Consider the following 9607-nt stretch of genomic DNA (forward strand, 5'->3'; position numbering starts at 1 on the left):
AATAAAACGAGGGCAAAACGGGTTTTTTCTTTAAATAAGCAGGAGTAGCAACTACCATTTTTAAATACTCTGGTATGTCTCGGCAAGGGGCCAGAACCCGAAGCCTTCCTCACATGGGGCGAACGCTAAACTGAAGGCCAAACATGAGATTATCAAGGGAGACATTAGGAAGAAGAAATTTGTTAAGAAAGAAAAGATAAGATCCCAGATTTAATCGCCTCTTACGATCATGCAATGGGGACAGCAAGTACTATTTTTTTTTAAGTTTGAAAAAATTGCAAGAATACGACCAGTGGTTCCGGAAGGGTAGGCGCCTTCTGCATCATAAACGAACACTCGCCATACATATATATGCCACATACCACAACGTCCAGTATGCTTTACCTAGGTTTGCCTATGAGGAAGACGACGCTTACTCGTGTGGAACACATGGACTTGTTATTCTTAATTATAGTTTTTGTGTTAGAATTGGTGTTTGTTTGTTGTTCATTTCGCCAATAGAACATAAACACACCTGATTTGGCGAAGTCTTCTGTAGATATCGTGGTTTTTAGTTCTGCTGGCAAAGACTACTTTACTAGCATCACATATTAATGATACGCTCCGTATTCATGTAAAACCCATGGAAACACGATGGGGGTATAGATTTTCTGTAGTTGTAAGCAGATCAGATGTCAAAGGTCTGTACATGGAGATAAGGGGATTGGTTATTTCCCTACGATGGACTATCTTTTGAATAATTGTAACACACAGTGACACATTTTGTAATTTTTCAATCGCTGATTCCAGGGCGGAAAACCTAGCATCTGATGTGACGGAACAGTGATGATTATTCCTGACGTGGATGAATATGACAAGTGTGATTACTGGTACAAGTGTTATTGAGTACCGTAAGCTCTAATTTATAGACTTGGAATTGGAAAGATTTCTATCGCCATCCTTTCATTCCTCCTCCTTAGGTCGCCTCTTTGTATCAGGTTTTACTTTTTTTTCTAATCATTAGGTTAGAATTTAACGATACGTCAACACCAGGAAACAAGCTGAACTCGATTAGCATGCATTAATTTGTCAATTTTTTTGAAAAGAAATGAAAGAAAAAACTTTTCGATCGATACATGAAGATGAATAAAATAAGAATATAGATTAGGACATTAATTCGGATAAGAAATTAAAACAGAAAGAAGGCACCATGTATTGGTTGTTAAATATGCGCCACTCATTTTTTCTCTTGAGAAATTTCTTTCCAAAGTGTGCGTGATGTGTGCTCGTTTTTCCTAATTATAACGCCAGACATTGATGAGATTAGTGCCGAGTTACCTACATTATCACATCTGCCCCGAGCAGTGATGAAGGACGTCTGAACCCCGGGGCGGAAAATTATTTCTCATATTGTTAAACTAATATGCTATGTCTCTCGCCTGCTTCTCCAATTTTATCCGAATACTTATATTATCGGTTGCATGTTACTGTATTTTGTCTTTAACGTGGTTTTATAGAAATATCAAGAAGCTTCTCCATTGGACTAAGATTGGTGTGGTGATGATGTTTATACACTATGCAGAGATACTCACAATTGAGATGGGGATAAACATCTGACTGTCTATTATCGAGTGCACGACCAATGCGCACAGAACAGAAGAGCGTTTTATACCGGAAGTTATTTAAGCAATGAACAGCGGTCTTAATGTTGTTATTGTCGATATGGCAACATGATGTATGTTGGGCAAATGGCATGCTACATTTGCCCACCATACATATTGCTGCCATATCGCCTATAACAACATTAAAACCACTGTTCAATACTTATATCTACATTGTCTTACCAGTTCCGTCAACTTTGAAAAACAATGAACCAACAAAAAAAAATCCCGCCTTTTTTAGTGTCACATGACCCACTGGGTGTTATAGCCTGAGGCACTGGGTGTTATAGGCGTATGGTGGCAACTGCCTCTTAGCATTGTGTCAATGGGGAAATGTGGAGCAAATGTAAATATATACGCATGTGCCAATCGTAAATAGAGCGTTTTGTTCGTCTGATTTGGTAGCATATTGAGAAGCCAAAGATATAATGGAATTTCGTGGTTATTGTTTGATATAGAGGCATCGACATTCCTTGATGTAATCAGATTAAGTCGGCAGCGATATATAAACATAACGCTTATAAAAGAATCGTCGTTGATTTCCATTACCAATTTCAAATTTGATTACGTAAGAAAATGGGCTTCCCCAACTTGAGAGTAAATGATCCCTGTCAAACCCTCGGTAAAGCCTCAAAATGTACATGTCTGGATAAGATTCTGTCAGTCTCAGGCTTTGATTCTTCAGGAGATGTTTCTGTGACTTTCTCAGGTAAGAAACATAACCAACTAACAATGTGGAGAACTATAAAACGGTAATATCTTGACCATGTTTATACCATTCCTTTGTCAGCGATTCTAGACAATGCAAAACGGATCTAATCTAAATTGCTCTTAAAGCTGTCAAGGTCATATGAGGGCGGCAATCCCTAAAAAAATGTAAAAATCTCCCTAACTACGACGAATGAATTCCGAAGAACAAGCTCAGAGTGGCGAGAAACCTGTAAAATACAAAGATCACATATTGCTATATACGACTTGGTATCGTAGCTAAACGATAGATTTTTCTCGACAATGCGTGGCTGAGCAAGTGAAGTTGGGCAAACACATAACGTAGGTAAAATGGGTACGGTAGTAGCCACCATCTTCCATCTCAGCCACGCAGTCAGATTTATGACATTTCAACATAAAAAACAAGTTACATAATCTTTGATCTACACGACACTAATATGGCAGGAAATCCATGGATCGGGGGACTCGTGAAATAACTCGTATCCAAATTCCATCAGGCACTTGACGGGTCTCTGGAAAAAATGTGGACGGTTTGAGGGATCTACAACGGGTCTAAGGTTATTCAATGGCGACAGCCATCAGATACGGTGCTAAGCCGCACACTTGACTACGGCCTTTTTAATACGGCTGATGTTCTTTCTGACGGATGATGATCGAGCGTGGTTCATATATATATATATATACATTTGAAGACGATTTTATTATAAACCTATGCCAGTCTGTTGTGTTTGCGTCTGAACAACTGTTTTTATTTGGTTTCCTTACCGAAACTGTCTGTCGCGTCTTCAATGTCAACTACAAAGTATATTTCTATGGTTGATAACAGGAATTAAATATGTGATGTGTTTTCTGCATCGAAAGGTTTCGTTGGTGTATTTTAGGATTACACAGAAGTGAATCGCGTCTTTACTTATGACTTACAAGGTATACAACCCTATCATGACGCTAGGGACCAAAGGTATGGAAAGTGGAGATTATAGAAATCAAAACATGTCAAAAAATTATATTGATAATTCAATCTTGCTTGTAACAAGCATTGTCATTGGCTTAGAAATATTTTATCAGTCCATAGCGTAAAAAATGACGTCGCCGTTTATAACGTCGCTTTTGATCGGTGGATGAGCAGCGTAATGATTTGTAAGAGAAAATATTCCATCAAAAAGTGAATTTTTGCAGGGTATTGATTAAATTATCAGAATTAACTTGAATATAATTTTCATGTTATGGAGTTACAACACACACACACACACACAAAACCGAAGTGTTCATTCATCATAAACCGATTCGCTGTTTATTTAAAGTTTTGTTTTGTGTTATACCTCCATAACATAAAAACTATACTAAGTTAATCCTTATATACACAAAAGGGGACATAGTTTATATAAAATTTAAATTATGCGTGAGTTTATTCTGGATCTGTGCATGTAGAATAAGATCGGATCAGTAAAATTACCAAATCTAAATTATCTAAATCACTCCAAACGTTTAAACAAGTTGCAGATGATTCGCTTCAAAGACTTCCTCTCAATTCCCGTGATGCGCTTCGCCAATTTCCGGAGATACAGAGAAAAATGGGGAATAGTTTGTTGTTCATCATAAGAAAATATCCTATATCATTTGTTGAATGTCGGGCAGTTTAGTGGTCTGAATTATCGTTATAAGTACGTTACGTGGTCTGGTTCTGTCCTAGATTTATATTGAAGGTGGCCTGATGAAATAAAAAGACGTTCACCGGAACACATGCTAGTAGTTTATAATGATGTTGTGTATATCTCACCGGAACACGTGCTAGTTTATAATGGTGACTATGGACATCTCACTGGAACACATGCTAGTTTATAATGGTGACTGTGGACATCTCACCGGAACACATGCTAGTTTATAATGGTGACTGTGGACATCTCACCGGAACACATGCTAGTTTATAATGGTGTTGTGTACATATCACCGGAACACATGCTAGTTTATAATGGTGTTGTGTACATCTCACCGGAACACATGCTAGTTTATAATGATGTTGTGTATATCTCACCGGAACACGTGCTAGTTTATAATATCGACTGTGTACATCTCACTGGAACACATGCTAGTTTATAATGGTGACTGTGGACATCTCACCGGAACACATGCTAGTTTATAATGGTGACTGTGGACATCTCACCGGAACACATGCTAGTTTATAATGGTGTTGTGTACATCTCACCGGAACACATGCTAGTTTATAATGGTGACTGTGTACATCTCACCGGAACACATGCTAGTTTATAATGGTGACTGTGGACATCTCAATGGAACACATGCTAGTTTATAATGGTGACTGTGTACATCTCACCGGAACACATGCTAGTTTATAATGGTGTTGTGTACATCTCACCGGAACACATGCTAGTTTATAATGGTGACTGTGTACATCTCACTGGAACACATGCTAGTTTATAATGGTGACTGTGGACATCTCATCGGAACACGTGCTAGTTTATAATGGTGCTGTGTACATCTCACCGGAACACGTGCTAGTTTATAATGGTGACTGTATACATCTCACTGGAACACATGCTAGTTTATAATGGTGACTGTGGACATCTCACCGGAACACATGCTAGTTTATAATGGTGACTGTGGACATCTCACTGGAACACATGCTAGTTTATAATGGTGACTGTGGACATCTCACTGGAACACATGCTAGTTTATAATGGTGACTGTGGACATCTCACTGGAACACATGCTAGTTTATAATGGTGACTGTGTACATCTCACCGGAACACGTGCTAGTTTATAATGGTGACTGTGTACATCTCACTGGAACACGTGCTAGTTTATAATGGTGACGGTGTACATCTCACTGGAACACGTGCTAGTTTATAATGGTGACGGTGTACATATCACTGGAACACATGCTAGTTTATAATGGTGACTGTGGACATCTCACCGGAACACATGCTAGTTTATAATGGTGACTGTGTACATCTCACCGGAACACATGCTAGTTTATAATGGTGACTGTGGACATCTCACCAGAACACATGGTAGTTTATAATGGTGACTGTGTACATCTCACCGGAACACGTGCTAGTTTATAATGGTGACTGTGTACATCTCACCAGAACACATGGTAGTTTATAATGGTGACTGTGGACATCTCACCAGAACACATGGTAGTTTATAATGGTGACTGTGTACATCTCACCGGAACACATGCTAGTTTATAATGATGACTGTGGACATCTCACCGGAACACGTGCTAGTTTATAATGGTGACTGTGTACATCTCACTGGAACACGTGCTAGTTTATAATGGTGACTGTGGACATCTCACCGGAACACATGCTAGTTTATAATGGTGACTGTGGACATCTCACTGGAACACATGCTAGTTTATAATGGTGACTGTGGACATCTCACCGGAACACATGCTAGTTTATAATGGTGACTGTGGACATCTCACCGGAACACGTGCTAGTTTATAATGGTGTTGTATACATCTCACCGGAACACATGCTAGTTTATAATGGTGACTGTGGACATCTCACTGGAACACACGCTAGTTTATAATATTGACTGTGTACATCTCACTGGAACACATACGTGTTTCCCGTGTTTTAAATTGTGACTGTGACGTCTCATTTCTGTTTCCAGACTTACATCGTGTCACTACCTTTTGGTAGAACATCACCGCTTTGTTAACATGGCTGGTGTGTTTTACTGGAAATAGTTTCCAATTGAATGCAGCGGTTTAAGGTATTCTGATTTCGATGTTATTATAAATGAAAGTGTTCATTTTAGGTGCTTTACGTAGTCGCATTAAATAATAAAATAATAATGAAATATTTTCAACAAAATGTCGAAAGCTATGGAAATATTCATAGAACAATCTCTTGTCATTCATGAACGAAAGAACACGCTCGTTAAAAAGTTTAATACTATAAGCAGTGAATTGTACTTTAAAATGAGTTTACAATTCAATTTAAAACATCCCTATGCAGGTACCAACCATTTTGTAAATATAATCTCAAACATGTGTTGACAGCCCTTATTCCAATGCAAACTTCCACCGCAAAATGAAAAATTCTATAGACATATCTAATTATACTAAAGTGTGGCATTTAGAGGGAGCAAAAACTGACTAACGCCGTAAAAGGGTGTAAAGTGCGTGTTTTGATGTTAATTATCTCGATGTCGGTTACTTTTGTTATTTTTTAAAGGTAAAGCTGACGGCGATGTATAAAACTACATTTTACTGATATAGTTACGGAAGCCGAGTATATAGTATATATTGTATCCAGAAAAGGCATTGATTCGTTTAGTTTGGTTCTGTGTTGTTTAATGTCCTATCAACAGTTATGGTACTTTAAGGACATGCTTCCATGTGTGTGAGATACATGGTGTAGTGTATGTGTCTTGGGAGGCTGTGATATATTCGTGTTTGTCCACTTGCGATAGCGCGAAACGGATGTCGAGTTTATAGTGCTACTACACTGAAGTATACTGCCGAAGACATCCAGCAGGACACCCCACCTGGTCAAATTATACTGACAACGGACAAACAAGTCGCGCCACTCCAAAAAAAGTCACAACGAGAGTAGCCACTTCCAGTTTTATAGATTCTGGTTTGACTCTGCCAGCGGACAGAATCCAAAGCCTTCCTGACAGGGGCGAACGTCAACATTAGGAAGAAGTTTATTTAGATAGAAGAGATAAGACAAGATCCCAAATTTAGTCACCTCTTAAGGTCATGCAATGGAGGCAACAGGTAAACTACTCGCGTCGTATCAGAAGGGCAGGATATCGACAGGCTAAATCATAGGCAATAGAAAACATGATGACAGGAAGTGAAACAGACTACGTGATATCCATTACTGTACACGTGTGTGTAACATCACCGAATACAGAGATGGCTACTGCTTGTATTGTTAAAGCCTCTCTACGTTTTTGTTTATTAGATATAACACTTTATCAAGTTAAACTATGGGTTTATCTTATCTCATTTAGTTTCCGTCACATCTGCTCAGTTCGTCAACAATTCTTAAGTAAAGTTTGTAATAATCATCTAAAATTTGAACGTGAACCAATCAGGTGAAATGCGCGCGCTGAGTTAGATCCTCGACGATAAACAGAAAAGCTTGGGTTTGTTTATTTAATGCCAAGTAATTCAACTACAAATTCATGGTGGCTTTTCACATTTAGCCTTTAGTTTATTTTTGTCTAACAGACTCACGTTGACTCTGTAAGCTTCGTGGTTTTGATCGCGAGGCTGCCGTTCTTCAAAATAAATCAGTTTGTGCATGCGTGCGTGACGTATTGTCTGCGGTTCATTTGCATATAGAGAGTGGAGCAAAGCATTACAGATTCCATGTAATCAATGGGCAGTTTAATTGCAATTATGATGAACTACGGTATTCATTCTAACATTATATCAGCATTAGGGTAAAAATTCCATCATTCAACACATTTTTGTAATTTTCGAAATTACATTTTACGAAAACATATAGAGAGACTTTAAACAGGTACGTTTTAAAACATTGATGAAATTCACATTATTGTTTTCAATTCGAAATTTTAATATCATTTAGAAATTTTGATAATTGGCTTGTCTATGTATGCATTATGATACTATACTCTGAAGAATACTAAAATGAGTGATAAATGCCTTATTAAAGCGACCTAAACCATTATACAAAACAAAATGCTTCCAAAGATAGAATTTGCAAAAAATCGATCCCGATAAAGAAAAAATTAACCTCGTGAATGAGTATGTTTCAGACATTGGTTAAAATGCTTCAAGACAATCGACAATGGTAAGGTGATGAACCCCATACCACATACACCCGATTCATCAGTGTCATCAGTCGTCATGACAACAGCCATATCGGTTGTCTATCGCTATGATGACCTTGTACGCTCAGTGGTCGTCTGCTCACAATTTCAGCTGAATCGGCGCATTGATAACGTCCGTGCTTTTTGTTAAACCATGGTCTGATGACGTGTCTTTGCGGCCACCCCTGGGAATGTAGAGAAGTGATCATGATGAAGGACCTCAAAGTGTCTACTTCTCCTGTTTAAGCATTAGGGCTGCTGATCTGTCTGATTTCCGACCCCGGGAGTGTCACGACTCCGACTTCGAGTCACGGAAACACGAATCGTATATCGTGTGCAATACAAAAAACGAGCAAAAATCAAATTTGTGCAAATGATGTTTTATTCGGTTTTCTTGTCAAAATTAGTCTAATTCTTGCCCAAATTCATAAAAAGTCTTCACATCACGAAAGTTAATGTCGACGCACACCTGGCTCAAAATTGTCAAAATAAAAGAAGTAACCTCTGGATAAGAATAGGCGTTTTAGAATGGAAAGCAGCTTCTACTTCATTTACGACACCCATGAAGACGATATTCTAGGTAGTGAAAACGGAAACAACATTTACGGTCATCGAGCACGTCAAACTTCACATCGTACACGGATATATATTTCCCAGTGAGATCGTGAGGACTGCCGTAAAGTCTTGCCGTAGTCTATATTATATAACCTTAGATAGACAACTCACCACTCCTGTATACAGCATAATAATACGGCTGGATTAACAGCGATAAAAAGGAGTCAGATGCTTTCATAGCAAGCAATAGAACGTCGTGTGCACAGATTTTGTCAAGTATGTGATGGACATTGAAGAAGACCATGGGAAAGTTTTATGGCCGCATTGGGAAATATTCTATTTCCTAACACGATATGAAGGTATGCATCTGCTTGATGTTTGTTGATATGCCTCATGGCTCCATTGTCACCACCCTAACTCTCATTGGAGATTTTTATAACCAGAATTTGACCTAGATTTGTAAGGCGGGTTTCGTCGATGAATCAGCAGAAGACGAATACTCTTCCGGAACTCCTGTACTCATTAGCCTTGTATTTATTAAAGAGTATTCATGTATATCTATACTTTGTTCATATTTTGCCATCGTTTAATTGATTTTAAGTTTGAATTATGGTTCCGTTATTATGTCAGTATTCCTTGTTTTTTAATACAACATGAACAAGGAGGGCCACACATTGTTTATCGGTGACGTATACAGATATATAAGGTGAAGGTAGGATTCCCATGGCTATCAAGTCAGCTTCACTATTTCTGCTGGTGAGACTTATAATAGTGACTACAGAAAAGGACGGAACAATTATCAGATGCTTTAACAAAGGTAAATTAATCAGAAGTCTTGGAATAATAACCGAACAGTGAAACCTTTG

The sequence above is a fragment of the Pecten maximus genome, chromosome 6, assembly GCF_902652985.1.
Source record: "Pecten maximus chromosome 6, xPecMax1.1, whole genome shotgun sequence".
Lineage (NCBI taxonomy): Eukaryota > Metazoa > Mollusca > Bivalvia > Pectinida > Pectinidae > Pecten > Pecten maximus.